Genomic DNA, 26,026 nt, shown 5'->3' on the forward strand with positions numbered 1-26,026 from the left:
TAAGCTATTAAATATTATATATAATTTGTTTTATTAATATTTAGTTAGTAATAGGATTTACTTTAGTTAAATTTAAGAAAATATAAATTTGCAATTTTTTTTGGGTAAAAAGTTCGAACTCAAGAGGAAGTTTACCGTAATTAATATTTATTAGGCATTATGCAAACCTGTTTTAGAATAAATAGCTTAATACAGTTGTTATTATAAAAAGACTACTTAAATACAATACAAACCAGGTTAAATAAGAAATATTTTAAAAGATCAAATAAAATTAAAAAACTTTCATAAAATAAAGTCTGCTACTAAAGTCTAAAATAATGTGAAGGATGAGGTTCATGACTGCTTGCAAGTTTTTCTAATCTGATTCTTAATCAGTAAAATAGAGCCTTAAGTCACCTCCTTTATAAATATCTAGATAAGATCTTTTGCTCAAGAAGTTGATAACTGAACTGAAAGCTTTCTCAACAATATAGCTAGAAGGAAAAGCTATAAACAACAATCTAAATTCCTTTCAAATGATTGGATACTTTTGCCTTAGTTTTTGTTGAGTCCAAAAGCTTTCATATCGTTCTTTGGAAGAATTTACTTTAAGTTCAAGGTCAGTTTGTAAGTCTGAGAAGGTTTCCTGTTAGTCGTTTACTTCAAAAGTATCTGCCTCGAAGGAATCCATATTTTTATCTATATGATAGCTTTTTTGTGTCAAATCTAAATTTTACTACTTAATATGTTAAAATTGAAATAAATTTAAGAACAGATCTACGGAGTCTATAAAATGTTAACACACATTAGAAAAAAAGCAGAAAAAAGCATGTATAATTATGTATAGTGTTTATCTAGGTAGTAACTATAAATGGACTTTATGGTTTAAAAACAAAGTTTGGGATAAAAGCATAAAATTATAAAATTATCTACAAAAAAAACAAATTTAATAAAAGTAGGCACTAACCTCAAAAAGCTCTAAGAATAGGCAGGTTTTAAAAATAAAAATTAAATTGAGTTGTGCAGAAATGTTACGTCATAATAATTTTAACAAATTGTTCAATAATTTATACAGCTTGAAAACATGAAGTATTAAACTTGCAAGTATATGTAAGTTTTGTGAAATAAATTAGTACATAAGTAGACAGAGTTATTTAAAGTAGAATCGTCGGTTATGGGGACAGATATTCGATAAATCTTGCCGCTTATTCAGAAGTAGGTCTTTATCTTCTGCTGCAATTACTGCTCTTTCTGTATTGCAAGTTGGGCAAATTCTACTTACTCCGTTGGATGCATGTTTTATCTTTGAAACAATACTCCACTCCATGTTTGGCCTTTTACCGTACCTGTGAAAAAAAAACTCCAGACATAATCCGATAAACGCGTGCTTTGTTTTTTATTTATATTTTTAAAAGTATGTTTATGATTAGCATATCTATCCTTGAAACTACCTGCTGTACTTCCGATATAAATTTTATCTGGGCCCTTACTTTCAACTTTAACTTTATAAATAACAATAAAAATATAAATTTTATTTATATTTTTAAAAATATAAATAAAAAACAAAGCACGCGTTTATCGGATTATGTCTGGAGTTTTTTTCACAGGTACGGTAAAAGGCCAAACATGGAGTGGAGTATTGTTTCAAAGATAAAACATGCATCCAACGGAGTAAGTAGAATTTGCCCAACTTGCAATACAGAATGAGCAGTAATTGCAGCAGAAGATAAAGACCTACTTCTGAATAAGCGGCAAGATTTATCGAATATCTGTCCCCATAACCGACGATTCTACTTTAAATAACTCTGTCTACTTATGTACTAATTTATTTCACAAAACTTACATATACTTGCAAGTTTAATACTTCATGTTTTCAAGCTGTATAAATTATTGAACAATTTGTTAAAATTATTATGACGTAACATTTCTGCACAACTCAATTTAATTTTCATTTTTAAAACCTGCCTATTCTTAGAGCTTTTTGAGGTTAGTGCCTACTTTTATTAAATTTGTTTTTTTTGTAGATAATTTTATAATTTTATGCTTTTATCCCAAACTTTGTTTTTAAACCATAAAGTCCATTTATAGTTACTACCTAGATAAACACTATACATAATTATACATGCTTTTTTCTGCTTTTTTTCTAATGTGTGTTAACATTTTATAGACTCCGTAGATCTGTTCTTAAATTTATTTGAGAGCAGTGAAACGCCGTTAGTTGAAATAAAGTTTTAGCACAAGAACATCTGTGATATACATTCCGATAAGCTTAGCTTATCAGGATCTCCAGGATTTAACGCCTTATAACGTTACATCTTATATGTTAAAATTGTTAAATATTCCAGATTTTTCCCAGGTTTGTTTTTGGCTAAATTTTCAAATTCCAAGTTTTTCCAGGTTTCTAGGTAAATTGGCAACCCTGTATTATAGCGATATCGCCCACTTTGGGAAACCCTGTTTTAAAGTTATACGAAAACTACGTAACCAAAGTGTTGTTTATTCAAAGGTTTAAAAGATTCTAACAGTATTCTAATAAAAACTAAATTTTAAGTTTTGGAATATTCTAATATCTTTAATTTTATATCTTATAAAAAAACTAAACAATTTAAAAAAACCAAAAAGCTCAAAAAAATTATAAATTTATACAGTTGTTGTGGTCTAAAAGTTCTAAAATTTTAGAGAATAAAAAAATTGTTTTTTTATTTTTCCAAAATTTTATTGATAAATAGTGAATCAACCGGAAGTTGTTATGGAGTGACTAGAAAGAATTGATGCTCACCGTTACACCATCGACGCTTGTGAAAGTAAGTTACAACTCGAGCATATAAAATTAATTTTATGCATTATATCGGTATGTATTTCACTTACAAAATTTTTAATATAAAGAAATACTTAAAGAAAAAAACGCAATAAACACTTTTTAAAGTTTGCGATAATAAAACGTAATTTCTTAAACTTTTTCGTGTGTGTTGTGGTTAATTAAAATAATTAATATCAGTGACATTTTAAATACTTACAGTACTACGTTTTTACAATATAATACGTAAATAAAATTTATTGAAATTTAATACAAATAATTGATATTCATTTGAAAAATTGTTATTTAAGCTTTGGTTTACCACTGGCAGTCAATAAATTTTATTCAAAAAACTTTAAACATAATCTTTAGTCGAGTATAATACTTTATTGATCATAAATAAAGTACAAAATTCAAAATAATTCATTACAGTTAGCATATATTAGACAGGTATTAATGTTTTATACTACATTTAGCTCAATTTTGTAATAATAATTTATCTTATTTGTTTTCATTAGTTGAAAACAAACGTTTTATTTCTTTCTTAGTTTTATGTTTTGTTTTTCTGAAAGGATTAAAAAAAATTTTTTTCATGTTTCTTTTTTTTTGTAAGTTTTCAGTTGATAAAGTGTTTAAACTTTGAAATATTTAATTAAGCTTTCAGTGCTCATGAATTTGGCTTATACTGAGTTCAAACAAATTAAAAATTTGAAAAAATGATTCAATACTAAATTCTGCAAAACTATGTTTCAAACAATAATGTTTTTTAGGAACATAACAGACATACTGCAAGTAAGCACGCGTTAATATTTTTTAGTTCAATTACTTTTCAAGTTAGTTTTAATCGGCTCTACATGTTGTCGTATTGTTGCATGAGTAATATAAAAATTTTAAATTTTTATATGAAAATTTTACATCACATTGGAGAAATAAGGAATCCGTAGAGAATCTGATGACTTGTACTGATGAGAAGATTGAAATAGCGAACGCTTATGGGGGAACTTGATTAAATAAAAAGAAAGAGTTAATACGTTTATGTTTTCATTTTAAAAAGCTTTATTTCTAACCTTAAGAAAATTTGATAAATACTTCACTATTTTATATTTAGTGTAGCTTTCAAGTTTGCACGAAAGTACAAAATTTCACGAGGGTACAAAATTGCACGAGGGTACAAAATTGCACGAAGATACTTTTGCACGAAGACACTTTTGCACAAGAGGATAAAATTTCACGTAATAAATTTGCACAAAGACACTTTTGAACGAAGGGTAACTTTTGCACGAAGAAATTTTTGCACTTAATACTTATTAAGCATTAATGCAAAGTAAGACTTGAATTACCATTTTAAATTATATATTAAAAATACAGTAATCGTTAACGCGCTGATCTTTGAATCCAGAGGTTCCGGGTTCGAATCCTGGCAGAGATTCATGTTTTAAGTAATAATAATTTTTATTAATTGTAACTTATACTTATATGTTCTACTTTAGATGAAAAACATCATTATATTTGTAAAAATGATTTTTTAAAATAATTAATTCAAATTAAGCATTATAAACATATAAATTATTTATCATTAGCTTTAAAATCTACTAGCTTTACAGTAGTAAACGGGTTATCAAACTACAAAGCAATATAATTGTATTTGATAATACGTTTAACGGTGTAGCTGCTAAAGTGTTAAAATAATTTTAAAAACTTAACAGCATCAAATAGTTTAAAATATATACATATAGCACTAAATCTTCAAGTAATAAATTTTAAATGACATAAACGTGCTTTAATAGTTACGTCATAACGCTTACTTATAAGTTTCTATATGCAAAGTAACGTTTGACAAAATAGTCCTACATGGTCTAATGGTTAGGATTCCTGGCTTTTACTCAGGCGGCCCGGATTCGATTTCCGGTGAAGCAACCTTTTGTTTGAAAAGAAAATTAGAAATTGTTTTTTAAACAGTATTGTATATTTCGTTTTTAAACTAAAAAAATATATGAACACATATATATAGTTGTTTGTACCTTAAATACATAAAATTAAATACTATAACAAATTAAAAATCCGGATTAAACGTTAAATTTAAACAAACTTCAATCTAAAAAATTCTATACAAGTTTATGCGAGCAGGAGCAACTCGTGCAGGAACAATTCGAGCATGGACAACTAGAGAAGGAATAAACTCGAGCAGGAGCAACTCGAGCAGGAATAACTCGAACAGGGGCAACTCGAGCAGGAACAAATCGAGCAGGGAAAACTCGAGCAGTAAAAACTCGAGCAGGGGCAACGTCGTTTTTAAGTTACTTGCATTTTTTTTTGTTTTTTATCACTAGTTAGACAAGTCCTAAAATCAAGTTAGTAAATTAAATAATAAAGTTAGTTAATTTATGATTGTGCAAATACATAAACTTACATGAACATAAATAAAAATAAAAGTAGCTACAGTTGTAAAGAACAGTTATGATATACAAAAGTATGCGATATATGGTTTTTTTTTTTATTTAACTACATTATTATTATTTAAACAAGCATATTCAACTTTTTTTTTGAAAAATTTGCTACTTTTACATATTATATTTGTAATTTTAATCTAAATGTTTCAAATTACGGGTTTTTTTAATTTGACAATTTCAATCTGCAGCACCACCTAACCAAAAGACCACGCGACGCCACTAGACATAGCATACTAAAGTAAATTTCATCAAATTAATTGCAATGTTAATTATAATTTAAATAATTTAACTAAAAAAAAATCAAAGAAGATTGTTAAACTTTTGTAACCAAGTGTTCTACAGTTTTGAAGTAATAAATATGAGTTTAACTTATGTGGTATTTAAAATAATTATGTCAACTATAGATAAAACAGGATTTAAAACTTTAATAACAAAGTTAGCTATAAACTGTGTTTTAACAATTACAAATAAACTGAAACTTATTTCAAATCGATAGTTTTTATAAACTTTAGCAAATTTAAAAGACCTGATACCAAGCTTAAATTTGTAAATTGTATTTTAAAATTAAAAAAAGTTAGGTTTTGAAATTTATTAAACTAAGTTAAAAGTACGCTTATTGTGTTAAAGTTTAATTTATAAAAATTTCTATACAAAAAACATTTCAGCAGTTTAAGTTTTTATCTTATGTAGCTGGTTTACATTTCAGTATGTAGTAACCTTAACTGCTTAAAAAAAACTCTTATAGTTGTTATGAAAATTAGGTAAATAAAAAGGCAACAAATTAGCTAGGTTTTAAAACACTGTTTAAATAGACCAATTCAAAAGATAAATACAAAACAATACTTTTGCATGTTCAGTTTACTAATAGTTACGCTTGCGTTTATAAACTTTTTATTCAACAAATTCTATAAGCGACGATGGTGTAACGGTTAGCATTGGTGCCTTCCAAGCACTAGTTCCGGGTTCGACTCCCGGTCGACGCACTTTTGCTTTTGTTTTTAATGGACTATTTCAAATGATAACTACTTTATCTTTTTTTAATTAGTGAATACAACTTCGAAAAATTTCAAACATAAAACTTTAGTATTATTATTTTACTCCATTTTATAAAGATCTTGTTTTAGGCCTAAAACTTTTTCAATATAGTTTCTTATGGTTTAGATTTAGATAGTTTTAACTTATTAATCAAAAAATTTCTAACATCGAAAAGATATTTCAAAATATACAAACTAGAAATAAGCTTTAGTGGTTAATGTTTAAAGTTGTAACTTAGTTACTAAAGTTATAGATAGTTGCAATTTATTTTAGTAATCAAGTAAATTAACTGACAAAACGCTAATGTTGTTTTCAAAACTTATCAGAAAAAAGTTAATTTATTTTACTGAAATTACAAGTTTAAATGTGTATTAGGCTAATACAGTAAGGTAAAGCTAAAAGTTTAAACTCAATTATGGTATAACAGTTGTAATTATCCTTTTTTTAAGCACATAGTTATAAGGTTTTTAACCCTTAATAGCACTTTGCAATCAGTACTTATTATAACATATACATGAAAACATTTATTTGTATGTATTAAAACTAACAAAAAGTTTACAACACTTGAATTAGTTCAGTTGCTTAGCAAAGTTAAAAGCTTATTTATCATTTAGTAACAACATTAATTTTTATGATGTTTACTGCTGTTTAAAATTAGAAAAACCTCTCAGTTTCATTAAAAAAAGTTAAAGTTTTATTTAAGATTAATTCTTTTTGTATAACGTAAGCTAAAATATATTTTGACTGCTTTCAAAGAGTAAAAAACAAAAATAAAATTAAATAATATATAGATGTATGATATTAGATAGTTAAAAATCAACAAGTTTTAGTTTAGGAAACTGATAAATATTGAAACTAAAATAGCTTTTGGTCATAACATGTTGCAATTTAAGTTATTTTGAATTTTACCATAAAAATTATAAATATAAAGCTTAAAAAGCTTTATAACAAACAAAAAATTTAAGCTCAAACAGTTTTACAACATAAGTTTAAATAGCAAGGCAAATAAGTAAATTTTAAGTAGGTTTAATTGCATCAACAAAAGTATATAAGTAAGCATTAAGCTTAGAGCAAATTTTCAAGTATATATACGCTATATGCAGCATTTACAAACAGCAGAGTGGCGCAGCGGAAGCGTGCTGGGCCCATAACCCAGAGGTCGATGGATCGAAACCATCCTCTGCTACCTTCTCGCTGTAATCGTATAGTGGTTAGTACTTCACGTTGTGGCCGTGACAACCCAGGTTCGAATCCTGGTTACAGCACTTGTTTATTACTGCAATATAAAATTTTATTATTATTAGTTTTCACGAATATATATATAATAAATTTGGTCAACATAAGAAAAATTTTTAATAATAATATTTATTTACATACTTATGAGACTTAGTCAAAAGATTTCAATTTATTATAGTTTTATAAGCAAAAAAAAGCTCTTATCTTAAAAAATAGTTTTAGATTAAAACTCTGCTTCACTTTAACTCCTTATATAATATTTGCTTTAACATATTTTGTTATAGAAAAATTTTTTGTTTCTTTAAAACGCTTGTTCATAAATAACATACATAAGTTAGCTTAAAATAATAACAAAGAGCATAAAGGTTTACCACATACATGATTTAGTAGTTTTGATTACTAATATATGCACTAAAGTTTAAATGTAATCAACAGTAATATGTTATATTTTTTCGAATTGTATAAAGGTAGATCATGTTTTAGTTTAAATAATTTTCTAGTTGAAGAGAGTGAATTCTAAAAGTAGATTAGTAGTATATGTTTTACTCTAGCTAAATAAAATAAAACGTTACTATGCAAACAAACATTATTTGAAAAGCAAGTTTAAATGTTTCAGAAAAATTAAGTAATACACAAAGTTTAAGACAATTCAAAACACAAATACAGTATTTCAATTATTGAGCATAATAGAGTAATAATGAAATAAAAACTTTTACACATTAAATATCTATTAGACAGTGAAAGTGGTTAGAACTTCAAAAACTTTATCTTGATGTATTTGAGAAAAGTTTAACTATATTAAACAAAATATCTTTAGAAGCCATTCATATAAAAATAATCTTTGCTAAAATGTTTTAATTAAAGCTTACTTTTTTCAGTTTAAAGTATCGTATAAAACAATTTACTTAAAACACTCTGCATGCAAAAAAAACATAGGTTTATAATGGTAAAAAGTTGTTTGTAGACGTCCTCCCAGGTGGTCTAGTGGTTAGGATTCGTGGCTTTCACCCACGCGGCCCGGGTTCGATTCCCGGTCTGGGAAAATTTTTTAATATGTTGAAATAGCCTAAGTTTAAAATTAATTTCTTTAATATTTTCTACCTTATAATGAAAACTTGTAAACTTAATTATAAAAGTTGCGGATGCTTTCGTTAACATATTTCATTAAGAACTTTAATATAGCGGTTCATTAATTACTACGTGACTAATTGGACTTATGTGAACGCAAAAAATATATACTTAAACTGTTCTGAGCAGTATAGAATTTCAAAAAAGAAGACAGTAATACTTAAACAAATTAGACAATTTAAAATAGTGACTTATGTTTTACTATTTTAAGCACAAAGTTTAAGAAAATTAAAAAAAAAAACAGCTTTAGTGCTAAGTATTAATAAAACAAAAAGTCTTATTATCAAAAGTAAAGGAAACACTCTTCATTAAAAGTTAATAACAAAAGTCGTCCTCGGGTGGGCTCGAACCACCAACCTTTCGATTAACAGTCGAACGCGCTAACCGATTGCGCCACGAAGACTTGTTTGATTTACACTTATACAGTTTACATATTAAAGTTTTCTCGCTTAACATGTGAGTTATTTAATTACAATTATGTACTCAGTTGCTGAATTTAAAACAAATCTGAATGCTTTAGTATGAAGGTTTTCGAGCATTTTTTTATTAACTCAGTAAACTAACCGTTTTTTTTTAAATTAGTAATTAAAAAAAAATTTCTTTTTCAATAAATAAAATAAGTATTTTTTTTTACAACTACAGTAAAATTACATAACTCTACTTGATATGAAATTTGATTTGAAAATTGTTTTTTAGACTATCTTAAATGTTTAATCTAAATAAAAACTACTTTGAAATTTTAATATCAATATGTCAATTGCTATAAAACACGAGCTTAAACATTTTTTGAATACTGCAGTAATATTTCATATATTTACTGTTATTTATTATTTTTTTTAACCGTATAGCTTTAATTTTGTGTACCCCTAAATTAGTTTTGTGTACCCTAAAAGTTTCGTGCACTCCAAAATAAATTTAGTGTACACCTTGACGACCACTGTCTTAGACTATCATAAATTTTTTATCTAAATACCAATTACTTTGAAACTTTAATATCAATATGTCAATTACTATAAAAGATGAGCTTGTTCAGTTGTGTATAGAGTAATGTCTTTCAAATATATTTATGCAAATTGATATTTTATTCGCGACCGGTTTCGGTGGCAAGAGATTGCGACCTTTTAAAGCAAAAAATAAAATATAAAACTGCATATAACAATGTTAGTTATTTATACTGTTATTTAAAAACTTATTCATGCGTGAATAATATAAACATAACAAAATCTAAAATGTTGCATATTCGAAAATTCAAGTATGTCAGAGTATATTTAGGTAAAATTAGTACTAGTTTTTTTTTAAACGAATTGAATTAATATTAATATAATGAGTCAAAAAAAAAAACTTAGTTCAAAGCTTTTTTTTTTTTAATAATTATACCTTGAAATTTATCTAAATGAAATTAAGAATTGTCTAAAATTGTGATTTTAAGTCAATAGTCAACAAAACATTAATAAAACTCAAAGTCACTGAAGATTTAAAAATCTAATTTGTATTAAGTTAACATAACAGTAAAAATTTAAACGGATTTAAGAACTATCTAAAAAAAGTCTAAAAGTTTATCTTAGTTGCATTAAGAACTATCTAAAAAAACTTTTTTTTTGATTTAAGCCAATTGTCAACAAAAAATCAATAAAAAAATCAAGAAAAATAACCTATTTTGTACTATAATTATACTTTGGTTTAAGTTTTGTCTGCTTTCCAGTTTATTATTAAAATTTTATTTCTGTGTCTGCATGAGTTCATTAATTCCGTTCTTTTGTTGATGCAACTTGTACCATATTTTAGTATTAATAAAGCTTCTTTTTAGCACAATCTGCATGTCATAATTCCTAGTTTAGATTTTTTTTTTCCTTTGTAATATTTTCCAACTTATTTTGTATTTCTTGTTTTCACTTTTTATTTGATGGGTTAATTTTGAGAGTTCAGTTGCTTGTTTATACTGGAGGTAGTTTTTGTCATTTGGATTGCTTTTTATTGTTTTGTGTAGATATACGTTTTTTTAGTTGATTAACACTTAGTCCAATGTATACTTTTCTTAAATTATCTGTTTCTATTGTTGCCTGGTAAGCTACATTTTCTGCCCTACATTCTCTCCTTCTAGGGGGCAAGTTTCTTTCTTTCTGCAGTTGCATGATTCATCTTTATTTACTTTATTGTTGTTTATTGCTTTTTTGTTGTGGTTTTTTATTATTGTTTCAATGTTTGACATGCAGCTGTAGCTTAATTTTATATTGTTTTTGTTTAAATATTTTTTTAATTTACTATCAAATGAAAATTTAAATTAATTATTGAAGCACTTTATCTGTGTTATAATGTGAATAATGAAAAATATAATTCAGATTATTTGTTAGTTGCGATCAAATAGGTCAAGAAAATTTCAATTAACAGCCTTATAAATAAATTGCTGAAACCTAAATTACTACGTAAATTGTTGCTACAAAACTTAAAAATTTGTCTGCAAGATGAGAAAAATAAATCATTTACATTGTCACGTAATAAAACTGTACGGTTTAAAAATACTAAAAAGTAGTTTTACTTGCAGCCGCCATAGCTCAGTGGCAGAGTGCTGGTCTTATAAACCAGCAGTCGACAGTTCAATCTTCTCTGGCGGAATGTTTAGTGCCTTGTATTTAACTATTATCATTTACTCATAATGTTTTTCAAACTTGCATTTTGTTTGTAAAGTTTTTTTTTTCTTCATTGATTTTATTTTTAAGTATTTATGGTTATACTTTTAAATTTTTTCTTAATGTTGTTCATGCAAGTGTAAAATATTTTCCAGATGGTCTTAATTATTGGTTTATTGAACAAAAACGAAAAATTGCTCTAATTTTTTTGGTTCAAGGACCTGGGTACGCAAAAAAACCTCTCGGTCATCGCATCGATTGCATACCCAACTTAATCAAAGTTATAATAATCTACAAATTAAAAAATTTTAGTGTCAAAATTTAAATTTTAAAACGAAAATCTCTATCTAAAATAAGAATATTAAACTTCACAACATTAAATATTTTTCAAAAAATAGAATATATCGAAAAAAAACAATTTATATACACACATGTATCTAACATTATATACATATTAAATTTATTTTGAACTTTACGTCCAAAAGTAGATTTTATATCTGAAATGATTTTAATTTTAAAATTCATCAATAGTTCAAGCAAATATTTTAGGCTTTTATATGATTTAAAAACGAGAAAAAAAAAAAAAAAAATTTGAAATTTTTCTCTTTTTTAAAAGTCTGCTTAAGAATTTAGACTCTATTATCAACTTATTCCAACTTATTAAAAAACAAGCAAAAATAAATTAAAGCTATACGGTTAAAAAAAATAATAAATATATGAAATATTACTGCAGTATTCAAAAAATGTTTAAGCTCGTGTTTTATAGCAATTGACATATTGATATTAAAATTTCAAAGTAGTTTTTATTTAGATTAAACATTTAAGATAGTCTAAAAAACAATTTTCAAATCAAATTTCATATCAAGTAGAGTTATGTAATTTTACTGTAGCTGTAAAAAAAAATACTTATTTTATTTATTGAAAAAGAAATTTTTTTTTAATTACTAATTTAAAAAAAAACGGTTAGTTTACTGAGTTAATAAAAAAATGCTCGAAAACCTTCATACTAAAGCATTCAGATTTGTTTTAAATTCAGCAACTGAGTACATAATTGTAATTAAATAACGCACATGTTAAGCGAGAAAACTTTAATATGTAAACTGTATAAGTGTAAATCAAACAAGTCTTCGTGGCGCAATCGGTTAGCGCGTTCGACTGTTAATCGAAAGGTTGGTGGTTCGAGCCCACCCGAGGACGACTTTTGTTATTAACTTTTAATGAAGAGTGTTTCCTTTACTTTTGATAATAAGACTTTTTGTTTTATTAATACTTAGCACTAAAGCTGTTTTTTTTTTAATTTTCTTAAACTTTGTGCTTAAAATAGTAAAACATAAGTCACTATTTTAAATTGTCTAATTTGTTTAAGTATTACTGTCTTCTTTTTTGAAATTCTATACTGCTCAGAACAGTTTAAGTATATATTTTTTGCGTTCACATAAGTCCAATTAGTCACGTAGTAATTAATGAACCGCTATATTAAAGTTCTTAATGAAATATGTTAACGAAAGCATCCGCAACTTTTATAATTAAGTTTACAAGTTTTCATTATAAGGTAGAAAATATTAAAGAAATTAATTTTAAACTTAGGCTATTTCAACATATTAAAAAATTTTCCCAGACCGGGAATCGAACCCGGGCCGCGTGGGTGAGAGCCACGAATCCTAACCACTAGACCACCTGGGAGGACGTCTACAAACAACTTTTTACCATTATAAACCTATGTTTTTTTGCATGCAGAGTGTTTTAAGTAAATTGTTTTATACGATACTTTAAACTGAAAAAAGTAAGCTTTAATTAAAACATTTTAGCAAAGATTATTTTTATATGAATGGCTTCTAAAGATATTTTGTTTAATATAGTTAAACTTTTCTCAAATACATCAAGATAAAGTTTTTGAAGTTCTAACCACTTTCACTGTCTAATACATATTTTATGTGTAAAAGTTTTTATTTCATTATTACTCTATTATGCTCAATAATTGAAATACTGTATTTGTGTTTTGAATTGTCTTAAACTTTGTGTATTACTTAATTTTTCTGAAACATTTAAACTTGCTTTTCAAATAATGTTTGTTTGCATAGTAACGCTTTATTTTATTTAGCTAGAGTAAAACATATACTACTAATCTACTTTAAAAAATCACTCTCTTCAACTAGAAAACTATTTAAACTAAAACATGATCTACCTTTATACAATTCGAAAAAATATAACATATTACTGTTGATTACATTTAAACTTTAGTGCATATATTAGTAATCAAAACTACTAAATCATGTATGTGGTAAACCTTTATGCTCTTTGTTATTATTTTAAGCTAACTTATGTATGTTATTTATGAACAAGCGTTTTAAAGAAACAAAAAATTTTTCTATAACAAAATATGTTAAAGCAAATATAATATAAGGAGTTAAAGTGAAGCAGAGTTTTAATCTAAAACTATTTTTTAAGATAAGAGCTTTTTATTGCTTATAAAACTATAATAAATTGAAATCTTTTGACTAAGTCTCATAAGTATGTAAATAAATATTATTATTATAAATTTTTCTTATGTTGACCAAATTTATTATATATATATTCGTGAAAACTAATAATAATAAATTTTTATATTGCAGTAATAAACAAGTGCTGTAACCAGGATTCGAACCTGGGTTGTCACGGCCACAACGTGAAGTACTAACCACTATACGATTACAGCAAGAAGGTAGCAGAGGATGGTTTCGATCCATCGACCTCTGGCTTTTTAAGCTTTATATTTATTATTTTTATGGTAAAATTTAAAATAACTTAAATTGCAACATGTTATGACCAAAAGCTATTTTAGTTTCAATATTTATCAGTTTCCTAAACTAAAACTTGTTGATTTTTAACTATCTAATATCATACATCTATATATTATTTTATTTTTATTTTTGTTTTTTACTCTTTGAAAACAGCCAAAATATATTTTAGCTTACGTTATACAAAAAGAATTAATCTTAAATAAAACTTTAACTTTTTTTAATGAAACTGAGAGGTTTTTCTAATTTTAAACAGCAGTAAACATCATAAAAATTAATGTTGTTACTAAATGATAAATAAGCTTTTAACTTTGCTAAGCAACTGAACTAATTCAAGTGCTGTAAACTTTTTGTTAGTTTTAATACATACAAATAAATGTTTTCATGTATATGTTATAATAAGTACTGATTGCAAAGTGCTATTAAGGGTTAAAAACCTTATAACTATGTGCTTAAAAAAAGGATAATTACAACTGTTATACCATAATTGAGTTTAAACTTTTAGCTTTACCTTACTGTATTAGCCTAATACACATTTAAACTTGTAATTTCAGTAAAATAAATTAACTTTTTTCTGATAAGTTTTGAAAACAACATTAGCGTTTTGTCAGTTAATTTACTTGATTACTAAAATAAATTGCAACTATCTATAACTTTAGTAACTAAGTTACAACTTTAAACATTAACCACTAAAGCTTATTTCTAGTTTGTATATTTTGAAATATCTTTTCGATGTTAGAAATTTTTTGATTAATAAGTTAAAACTATCTAAATCTAAACCATAAGAAACTATATTGAAAAAGTTTTAGGCCTAAAACAAGATCTTTATAAAATGGAGTAAAATAATAATACTAAAGTTTTATGTTTGAAATTTTTCGAAGTTGTATTCACTAATTAAAAAAATATAAAGTAGTTATCATTTGAAATAGTCCATTAAAAACAAAAGCAAAAGTGCGTCGACCGGGAGTCGAACCCGGAACTAGTGCTTGGAAGGCACCAATGCTAACCGTTACACCATCGACGCTTATAAATTCGTTGAATAAAAAGTTTATAAACGCAAGCGTAACTATTAGTAAACTGAACATGCAAAAGTATTGTTTTGTATTTATCTTTTGAATTGGTCTATTTAAACAGTGTTTTAAAACCTAGCTAATTTGTTGCCTTTTTATTTACCTAATTTTCATAACAACTATAAGAGTTTTTTTTAAGCAGTTAAGGTTACTACATACTGAAATGTAAACCAGCTACATAAGATAAAAACTTAAACTGCTGAAATGTTTTTTGTATAGAAATTTTTATAAATTAAACTTTAACACAATAAGCGTACTTTTAACTTAGTTTAATAAATTTCAAAACCTAACTTTTTTTAATTTTAAAATACAATTTACAAATTTAAGCTTGGTATCAGGTCTTTTAAATTTGCTAAAGTTTATAAAAACTATCGATTTGAAATAAGTTTCAGTTTATTTGTAATTGTTAAAACACAGTTTGTAGCTAACTTTGTTATTAAAGTTTTAAATCCTGTTTTATCTATAGTTGACATAATTATTTTAAATACCACATAAGTTAAACTCATATTTATTACTTCAAAACTGTAGAACACTTGGTTACAAAAGTTTAACAATCTTCTTTGATTTTTTTTTAGTTAAATTATTTAAATTATAATTAACATTGCAATTAATTTGATGAAATTTACTTTAGTATGCTATGTTCTAGTGGCGTCGCGTGGTCTTTTGGTTAGGTGGTGCTGCAGATTGAAATTGTCAAATTAAAAAAACCCGTAATTTGAAACATTTAGATTAAAATTACAAATATAATATGTAAAAGTAGCAAATTTTTCAGAAAAAAAGTTGAATATGCTTGTTTAAATAATAATAATGTAGTTAAATAAAAAAAGAAAACCACATATCGCATACTTTTGTATATCATAACTGTTCTTTACAACTGTAGCTACTTTTATTTTTATTTATGTTCATGTAAGTTTATGTATTTGCACAATCATAAATTAACTAACTTTATTATTTAATTTACTAACTTGATTTTAGGACTTGTCTAACTAGTGATAAAAAACAAAAAAAAATGCAAGTAACTTAAAAACGACGTTGCCTCTGCTCGAGTTTTTACTGCTCGAGTTTTCCCTGCTCGATTTGTTCCTGCTCGAGTTGCCCCTGTTCGAGTTATTCCTGCTCGAGTTGCTCCTGCTCGAGTTTATTCCTTCTCTAGTTGTCCATGCTCGAATTGTTCCTGCACGAGTTGCTCCTGCTCGCATAAACTTGTATAGAATTTTTTTAGATTGAAGTTTGTTTAAATTTAACGTTTAATCAGGATTTTTAATTTGTTATAGTATTTAATTTTATGTATTTAAGGTACAAACAACTATATATATGTGTTCATATATTTTTTTAGTTTAAAAACGAAATATACAATACTGTTTAAAAAACAATTTCTAATTTTCTTTTCAAACAAAAGGTTGCTTCACCGGAAATCGAACCCGGGCCGCCTGAGTTAAAGCCAGGAATCCTAACCATTAGACCATGTAGGACTATTTTGTCAAACGTTACTTTTCATATAGAAACTCATAAGTAAGCGTTATGACGTAACTATTAAAGCACGTTTATGTCATTTAAAATTTATTACTTGAAGATTTAGTGCTATATATATATATATTTTAAACTATTTGATGCTGTTAAGTTTTTAAAATTATTTTAACACTTTAGCAGCTACACCGTTAAACACATTATCAAATACAACTATATTGCTTTGTATTTTGATAACCCGTTTACTACTGTAAAGCTAGTAGATTTTAAAGCTAATGATAAATAATTTATATATTTATAATGCTTAATTTGAATTAATTTTTTTTTTAATCATTTTTACGTAAATAATGATGTTTTTTATCTAAAGTAGAACATATAAATATAAGTTACAACTAATAAGAATTATTATTACTTAAAACATGCATCTCTGCCAGGATTCGAACCCGGAACCTCTGGATTCAAAGATCAGCGCGTTAACGATTACTGTATTTTTAATACATAATTTAAAATGGTAATTCAAGTCTTACTTTGCATTAATGCTTAATAAGTATTAAGTGCAAAAATTTCTTCGTGCAAAAGTTACCCTTCGTTCAAAAGTGTCTTTGTGCAAATTTATTACGTGAAATTTTATCCTCTCGTGCAAAAGTGTCTTCGTGCAAAAGTATCTTCGTGCAATTTTGTACCCTCGTGCAATTTTGTACTTTCGTGCAAACTTGAAAGCTACACTAAATAGAAAATAGTGAAGTATTTATCAAATTTTCTTAAGGTTAGAAATAAAGCTTTTTAAAATGAAAACATAAACGTATTAACTCTTTCTTTTTATTTAATCAAGTTCCCCCATAAGCGTACGCTATTTCAATCTTCTCATCAGTACAAGTCATCAGATTCTCTACGGATTCCTTATTTCTCCAATGTGATGTAAAATTTTCATATTAAAATTTAAAATTTTTAAATTACTCATGCAACAATACGACAACATGTAGAGCCGATAAAACTAAATTGAAAAGTAATTGAACTAAAAAATATTAACGCGTGCTTACTTGCAGTATGTCTGTTATGTTCCTATAAAAAATAATTGTTTGAAACATAGTTTTGCAGAATTTAGTATTGAATCATTTTTTCAAATTTTTAATTTGTTTGAACTCAGTATAAGCCAAATTCATGAGCACTGAAAGCTTAATTAAATATTTCAAAGTTTAAACACTTTATCAACTGAAAACTTACAAAAAAAAAGAAACATGAAAAAATTTTTTTTAATCCTTTCAGAAAAACAAAACATAAAACTAAGAAAGAAATAAAACGTTTGTTTTCAACTAATGAAAACAAATAAGATAAATTATTACAACAAAATTGAGCTAAATGTAGTATAAAACATTAATACCTGTCTAATATATGCTAACTGTAATGAATTATTTTGAATTTTGTACTTTACTTATGATCAATAAAGTATTATACTCGACTAAAAATTATGTTTAAAGTTTTTTGAATAAAATTTATTGACAGCCAGTGGTAAACCAAAGCTTAAAGAACAATTTTTCAAATGAATATCAATTATTTGTATTAAATTTCAATAAATTTTATTTACGTATTATATTGTAAAAACGTAGTACTGTAAGTATTTAAAATGTCACTGATATTAATTATTTTAATTAACCACAACACACACGAAAAAGTTTAAGAAATTACGTTTTATTATCGCAAACTTTAAAAAGTGTTTATTGCGTTTTTTCTTTAAGTATTTCTTTATATTAAAAATTTTGTAGTGAAATACATACCGATATAATGCATAAAATTATTTTTATATGCTCGAGTTGTAACTTACTTTCACAAGCGTCGATGGTGTAACGGTGAGCATCAGTGCTTTCTAGTCACTCCATAACAACTTCCGGTTGATTCACTATTTATCAATAAAAGTTTGGAAAAATAAAAAAAACAATTTTTTTATTCTCTAAAATTTTAGAACTTTTAGACCACAACAACTGTAAAAATTTATAATTTTTTTTAGCTTTTTGGTTTTTTTAAATTGTTTAGTTTTTTTATTAGATATAAAATTAAAGATATTAGAATATTCCAAAACTTAAAATTTAGTTTTTATTAGAATACTGTAAGAATTTATTAAACCTTTGAATAAACAACACTTTGGTTACGTAGTTTTCGTATAACTTTAAAACATTAAATAACTATAAAGCCGATTGTTTTGATAAACATCAAGTAGTTTATTTGTTTAAACCGGCAGTTTTTATAAAGAAACTATTTAAAAGAAAAAGTCAAATTTTGTAGAAAAAAATTTATGTAGGTCGTCGTGAATTTAAAAACTGTATCTAAAAAATTTTTGAAATGATTTTAGACGCAAGTTTGTATTTAAGCTAAGTGAAAAGTCATCCCACTTTAAAATATTAAAAGTATAACGAAAAAAATCTATACACCTTTTATCAATTAAAAAAGCCACTTTTATATTTATATAAATTATATACTACAGCAGTTCCAGTACAAAATAGTACGCTGCGAGCAGGATTTAAATCTGCGCGGGCAATGCCCATGGGATTTCGAGTCCAACGCCTTAACCACTCGGCCATCGCAGCTCGTCATTAAGACATACTTTTTTAGCTTATATAGTTAAGTAGTTTTCAATACAAAACAAATCATATTGAGAAACTAAGTATATAAGTTTTTTTAAGTATATATAGTTTATAGTTACAAAATACTAAACTTTTAAAAAAATTGTTATTTAAATGTTATTTAGTTATGTTTTAGTTTTGTTATTTAATTCTTATATCCAACAATAAGTTCCAATAAAATTATATCAATATAAACTCACTCGTAAATAGGTTCAATAAAATATATACTTCGTAAGTAGAAGAAAAATGATTTATTTAAAAACAAACAATGCTTAGGCAAACATGATGATAAAATTGGATCATTTCCTAAAAACTTAGTCAAAAATGAGCCTGACAGGGGACTTGAACCCCTGACCGTTGGATTAAAAGTCCAACGCTCTACCGACTGAGCTAGCCAGGCTCACGTCGGTAATGAAATTGTTGTGTTTATAAATAAAATTGTTTTACATTGTGACGTAATAAATCAAATTTTGTGACGTATTTATTGCAACTAATGTTGCAAAATAGAAAAAACTTTTCAAGTTTTTCTTTTAGTATTTAGGCTGTTATAAATTACTGGTAATACAACATTGTTAGTAATCTTTAGATTAAGGATTGTAGTAGTACTACTACTATTACCTTTTAATAGTAGTACTTTTTTTTGTAAGTATTCAGTTGATAAAGTATTTAAACTTTAAAAAATTTAATTAAGCTTTTAGTGCTCATAAACTTGGCTTATACTGAGTTCAAAAAAATCAAAAATTAAAAAAATTCTTTCAAAACTAAGTTCTGCTAAACTAAGCTTCAAACATTTATTTAAATACAAACATAACAGACATACTGCTAGAAGGCACGGGTTAATATTTTTTAATTCAATTAACATCAAAGTTAGTTTTTAATTCTAATTGAAAGTTGTCGTACTGTTGCATGAGTAATATAAAAATGTTAATTCAAGAACGTTTTAAAAAGGCTTCAAATAATACAGAAAAAACTGAAAGCACTAGCACAGAAAAATCACTTTGCAATTGCAGAAACAAAAACTTATGCCCACTCAAAAACAAATGCCTCACTAAAAACTTAATTTATAAAGCTACGGTTACCACAAAAAAAAAATACAGCAATAACTAGGAAGCACTGGGGGCCTTTTAAAACAAGGTGGTATAGCCATATTAGAAATTTTAAAGTCCACAAGGAAAGCGGTGAACTGTCGAAATATATTTGAAAGTTTAAAAACAAAAATACTGATTACATCATTAACTGTAAAATTTTACATCACATCGGAGAAATAAGGAATCCGCAGAAAATCTGATGACTTGTACTGATGAGAAGATGGAAATAGCGAACGCTTATGGGGGAACTTGATTAAATAAAAAGAAAGAGTTAATACGTTTATGTTTTCATTTTAAAAAGCTTTATTTCTAACCTTAAGAAAATTTGATATATACTTTACTATTTTCTATTTAGTGTAGATTTCAAGTTTGCACGAGAGTACAAAATTGCACGAGGGTACAAAATTGCACGAAGATACTTTTGCACTAAGACACTTTTGAACGAAGGGTAACTTTTGCACGAAGAAATTTTTGCACGGGTTAATTTTTTTTTTTTTGAATTTAAATTATTTTTCTATCCTTTTTGTTATTATATCAATTTATCTTATAGTTTTCTTTTGTTTTATTTTACTCTCGTGCAAAAATGACCCTACGTCCAAAATTGACCCTTGGTGCAAAAGTGTGTTCTTGCAAAAGTATCTTCGTGCAGTTTTATGCCATCGTGCAATTTTGTCTTCGTATAATTTTGACCCTTTCCCCACTATTTTAACTTATACAAGCAAATTTTTAAACCAACAAAAAGAACTAATTTAAAAACTTCAAATTAATAGAGGTATAAGATTTTACATGCCTAAGTAATAATTACGTCACGATACAACAATTGAATTTTAAACAGTAAAAGCAGTAATTAACCTAGTGTTTTAGTTACAAGAGTTTTTTTTTCTAGTTGTTCACAAATTTTACAAGCATGCTTATTGTAAGTTTGTTTTTTTTTTTTTTCTTAAAATTATATTATTATTAAGTAGCTTACATTTTTCTAACCTTAACATAAACTAACCTGGCGATATACTGATTTTCCGAAGTTGACAACTAGTTTTCGATACTTATACTATGTTTGAATAAGTAACCATATAGCATCTGAAAAATTTAACTGTTAACATAATGTTAATATTACAATCATTAATTTAAACAAATTTAAATTTAAACAAACAGGTTAAAACAAATAAGCTTAAGATTTGAAAAGAAAGTTTTTTTTTTCTGTTTTAGTTAAAAATATTTGGCTTACGCTGAGTTATATTTTGAGCGAACGTTCAAATTTTATAATTACATCAAAAGAGCCTTAAGTTCTAAGGTATAAATATAAATTGAATTTTAAAGTATTATTTTACTTTTCTTAAAAAAGTAAGAAACTCAAAAATCGTATGTTGTACATAGAATACATCAGTATTATATAAAACATGAACCAAAGATAAGTTGGTGTAGTAAACAATTTGAATTATACATTCTTGGAAGTCACTAAAATCAACATCACTATAAACCACAATGTTTTATATACGTACAAAATATAGTCTACATGAGTGGCCGGTTAACTCAGTTGGTTAGAGCGTCGTGCTAATAACGCGTTTCGATCCCCGTACTGGCCATATATTTTTTTATCAAAATGAATTAATTATTATGATTAATTGTTATTTTTAATCGTCATTAAACTATTTATTTAGTAAACAATTTTAGCTGCTTTAATTTTTCTTAATCATAAATTACTAATTTAATTTTTGTGTTATTCACTCTAGCTATAAAATATTAAAGTTTTTATAATTTCACTATATATCATATGAATTGAACGTTAAAAAAAATTATAAAAATTAAAATTGTTAAAAAAATATGTGAAGTTCTAAATAAACAAGCAACTTCTTAATGACTATAAAAGTTTTATTGGATTAAAACTAAAATTTTAGTATTAAAATTAATTAAAATTTTGCAAAAGTGTCTTCGTGCATATTTAACCCGTTCACATACTTGTTAGCTATATACAAAGCTTCAAGAAATAAATTGGTTATGTTTATAAGTATATTAGGAAAATAAAATTATAAAGAATATGACACTACCAATAAAACTTATTAATATAAAAGTATATAAAAAAGAAAAACAATTCATATACTAAACTTTATGACTAAAATTTAATACCGTTATTTATGCATAATAATGTATCTATAAAATATATTTTAATTAGTAGACCAGAATGTGTGAATAAAAATGAATTTTATTTTTAGGAAACTATCTAACAACTACTTACACAAATTAAAAAAATATATTACTTTAACGTAACTTTAAAAGCATTATTTATAAATAAATTCATAACAATTGTTAACTGGTAATACACAATAAAAGAAATCAATGAGAGTTTGAATTAAAATTTATTAAATATGTAGCTGTAACAAGACTATACTGCAACCGCCCGGCTAGCTCAGTCGGCAGAGCGCTGGACTCTTAATCCAACGGTCGTGGGTTCGAGCCCCACGTTGGGCGTGGTTTCTTTTTGTTTTTTGGTGAATGAACTATCTTTTGATAATAACATTGTTTTATTACAGCTGATTTTGTGTTTTTTATTTATTTTTTTAATATCAAACAGAATCTAAAACAACATATTGGTAAGCAGGGTCAACAGAACAATATTTATGAATGTATATTAAAAATAAAAAAGGTACAATTTATGACCTGTTTTTAAACGATATTTTCCAGTAAATATAACTACTAGTTAACTTTAAATGGTAGTACATAATTAGGTAGGTGAGCTTGATTTTTGATTTTTGACTTGACTACTAAACCATGAAAAAAATACAGTTATGTAAAAATTAAAAACAAGAGTATTAGTACATTCCAACAAATAACTAGCTACTCGAATTTTTTTTTCAATATCTTGTATCTAGTCATGAAAATAATTACTGAATTAATTGCTTACTACTTGATTCAAACTTTATAATTTCAAAATAAAGTACAGTTAAAAATTGTATATTTACATCAGTAGTCATTCTACAATTTTTATTAAAGTTTCATAAAGCTTGCTAAAATTAGTTTGAAATTATTCATTTCTACTTAAAACATTTACATCATTCCATTCTTACATGCAAAATATTTCACTACTGTACCAAAAATACAAAAGTGCGTCGAACCCGGAACTAGTGCTTGGAAGGCACCAATGCTAACCGTTACACCATAGACGCTTGTCTCAAGTCGAAAAATTACTGTATATAAACCCAAATGTCAAGGCAAGCAAATCTGTAGCGCACTCGAATGCTAGCATATGTTCGTTCAAGCTTTAATTTTTTGCCCTTAGCTCGACAGAATGTGCTATAATATTTCGCTGCAAATTTTAAACGTGTTTTTGCTCGATAGCTTTGACGCTCGTTGAAAATAATCACGTGGTTTAGTAAACTGCAAACTTATAGAGAAATTTTGCTTGTCGGTCGTTGAATTTTAATTTACGTTGTTCGTTAGGTGTTGTTTAAAACTAATTAGTGAATTTCTTGACGTCATATTTAAGTTTTAGCTACTATGGTTTTAAAAAAAATTGTTTATAATATAGAACTAACGATGAATGGTGTTAATAGTCTAATCAAAAATTAAGTATTTTCCTACAGCTTTCTTTAGGTGAAAAAGAATACCTTAATAGCTTACGCTATCAAGAATAATTATTATATACTACATTTCAGATGAATCATAAACAAATATTTGTTGAATTTTTTTTTTCAAATATAAATACCAAATTCTCATTAGCTACAAAAACTACTAATTTCATTAAGTTATGTTAATTTTAAAGCTATGGCTTAAATTTTCTTAATTTAGTAAAGTATAAATAAAATTCTCATTCTCATAGCCACTATTTAATTTATAATCTAATAAAATAGCTTTGTATGAATTAAATGTTAATTAAAGATTAATCGTACTTATGAAAGGATTCTATCAACTATTTTTTATTATACAATTTCAACTACCATAACCTTACGATTTTTAATGGGATCAGAAGATTAAACTAGGCTAAATATTTTTATCCAAGTATAGTCTTGAGCAATTTGTAGAATAGTTTACTGAACGACAAAAATAAAATACCAAAAGTGTTTGGTCTTAGGACCTGGTGCACGAAAAAACGTTTCTGTTATCGAGTCGTACACTACAAATAGAATACAATTAAGGACCTTTCCAAATAAATACATTTAATAAGAAAGAAATAGTTCCCTGGTTTTATTGGTCATCATCGTGCTTACACAAACGTAACAAAAGGATATACCTATTAATGTTTCATTCACAAATTTTACCTACTGCTTATGGTATGTTTGTATGCAAACATTTTAATTGTCTAAATTGACACGTCTAAAAACATTATCAATTTTTAGTTTTGTTTTTTTAACAACCGGCTTCTAAAATGTTTGACAAAGTTAGATATCAAAGTGACAACTTGGTTTTAACAAAATTTAAGTAAATTTTGATATTTTTACAAAATTTCTCAACTTTTTTCTACTAAGCTTAAGTAGTTGCAACTGTAAATTTGTTTCAGTTTTCAACTAAATAATGTCTGTTATTATTTAAATAAACGAAAATAAAATGGTAAATTAGTTTTATAAATAAATAAGCTAGTTTTAAATTGTGATATACAAATTTTGGTTAGTGTTACTATCAAAATTTTCTAGTTTGTACATGAATTGTTTTACTGTAATAAAGATAAAATAACATTTTTAAAATAAATATTCTATTTAAAAATGGTTATAATTTACAAATGAACAAAAACTAAATATTTAACCGCTAATAAAATAGTTAAAAAAAAGTTAATACTATAATGCACTAATATTCAAGTCGCATAAAATCAAAGCTAAATGAACACTTGATTGTTTATATCATCACAACAGTTGCTACTTTTGATAAGCAAATGCAGATACGCTGCATTTGATAACCACTTGGTTTATATACTATAAATTTTAAGTTGCAACAAGCATTGTTGGTTCAGTGGTAAAATTCTCGCCTGCCACGCGGGAGGCCCGGGTTCGGTTCCCGGACAATGCACTTTTGCTTATTTGATTGAATATTGTCTTAATTTAGTTTGTTTTATTTTTTCTTATCACATCCGAGAGACTGAATTATTTAAAAAAGATTTTTTTTTAAGTTCTTTTCAACAAATAAAAGGAAAATTTTATAATTTAATTTTTTAAATTTTTTAACGAGTTTCCCCTAAAAACTTAAAATTTATTATTTTGGTTTTTTATTAAAGATAACGAGTTGTGTTATACAACAATAATAACCAGCTTAACAGTTTTGTTTATTTTTCATTACTTACTGCTTAATTTTTCAAACTATAAACCAGAGAACAAATTATAATTGTATGCTTTTTGAGCTGGTACTTTAAACACAGCCAAAAAGTGCGAATTTATCTAAGTTATTGTCGTTCTTACTAAAACTTAATCTAAATTACTAGTTATTTAATATATAAACCAGAGTCTCTGTAGTCTAATAAGTTTTTAAATGACTTTTGATTTGGTTTAGAAATTATTAAAAGTCATGATTTTAGTTTTTCTTCCTGGTCTTATTATATCACCTCTAATTGTAAACTATTCAATAAATACTTTTCTATGATAACTTTATATAAACTAAAATGTGATCCAAGTTTAAGTGTTTTTGAATCTAAATAAAAAACAGTTTCACTGTTTTTTATTTTCTTTTAACAACTAAAACTTAGTCCGGCTTTTTTGAAATAATTTATATTAATGTTTCAACTGTGTTGTACATGATTAAGAAAATCATGTTTTGTTTAATGCATTTGAATAA

At 25.9% G+C, this 26,026-nt stretch overlaps 11 non-coding genes across 11 annotated transcripts; 5 read left to right on the top strand and 6 right to left on the bottom strand.

The window, feature by feature from the left end:
* Positions 1-6,137: 6,137 nt before the first annotated feature.
* Trnag-ucc (transfer RNA glycine (anticodon UCC)) lies at positions 6,138-6,209 on the top strand. Its single transcript has one exon. It is a non-coding gene; the product is annotated as a tRNA-Gly (tRNA).
* A 1,166-nt stretch (positions 6,210-7,375) lies between these two features.
* On the top strand, positions 7,376-7,447 carry Trnam-cau (transfer RNA methionine (anticodon CAU)). The gene has a single exon. It is a non-coding gene; the product is annotated as a tRNA-Met (tRNA).
* A 7-nt stretch (positions 7,448-7,454) lies between these two features.
* On the top strand, positions 7,455-7,526 carry Trnah-gug (transfer RNA histidin (anticodon GUG)). Its single transcript has one exon. It is a non-coding gene; the product is annotated as a tRNA-His (tRNA).
* Positions 7,527-8,467: 941 nt separating this feature from the next.
* Positions 8,468-8,539, top strand: Trnae-uuc (transfer RNA glutamic acid (anticodon UUC)). Its single transcript has one exon. It is a non-coding gene; the product is annotated as a tRNA-Glu (tRNA).
* Positions 8,540-8,954: 415 nt separating this feature from the next.
* On the bottom strand, positions 8,955-9,028 carry Trnan-guu (transfer RNA asparagine (anticodon GUU)). Its single transcript has one exon. It is a non-coding gene; the product is annotated as a tRNA-Asn (tRNA).
* Positions 9,029-12,375: 3,347 nt separating this feature from the next.
* On the top strand, positions 12,376-12,449 carry Trnan-guu (transfer RNA asparagine (anticodon GUU)). Its single transcript has one exon. It is a non-coding gene; the product is annotated as a tRNA-Asn (tRNA).
* A 414-nt stretch (positions 12,450-12,863) lies between these two features.
* Positions 12,864-12,935, bottom strand: Trnae-cuc (transfer RNA glutamic acid (anticodon CUC)). The gene has a single exon. It is a non-coding gene; the product is annotated as a tRNA-Glu (tRNA).
* Positions 12,936-13,875: 940 nt separating this feature from the next.
* On the bottom strand, positions 13,876-13,947 carry Trnah-gug (transfer RNA histidin (anticodon GUG)). Its single transcript has one exon. It is a non-coding gene; the product is annotated as a tRNA-His (tRNA).
* Positions 13,948-14,981: 1,034 nt separating this feature from the next.
* Trnag-ucc (transfer RNA glycine (anticodon UCC)) lies at positions 14,982-15,053 on the bottom strand. Its single transcript has one exon. It is a non-coding gene; the product is annotated as a tRNA-Gly (tRNA).
* A 4,013-nt stretch (positions 15,054-19,066) lies between these two features.
* Positions 19,067-19,148, bottom strand: Trnas-cga (transfer RNA serine (anticodon CGA)). Its single transcript has one exon. It is a non-coding gene; the product is annotated as a tRNA-Ser (tRNA).
* Positions 19,149-19,511: 363 nt separating this feature from the next.
* On the bottom strand, positions 19,512-19,584 carry Trnak-uuu (transfer RNA lysine (anticodon UUU)). The gene has a single exon. It is a non-coding gene; the product is annotated as a tRNA-Lys (tRNA).
* Positions 19,585-26,026: the final 6,442 nt, after the last annotated feature.

Source organism: Thalia democratica, chromosome 2 (assembly GCF_965202585.1).
Source record: "Thalia democratica chromosome 2, ktThaDemo2.hap1.1, whole genome shotgun sequence".
NCBI lineage: Eukaryota > Metazoa > Chordata > Thaliacea > Salpida > Salpidae > Thalia > Thalia democratica.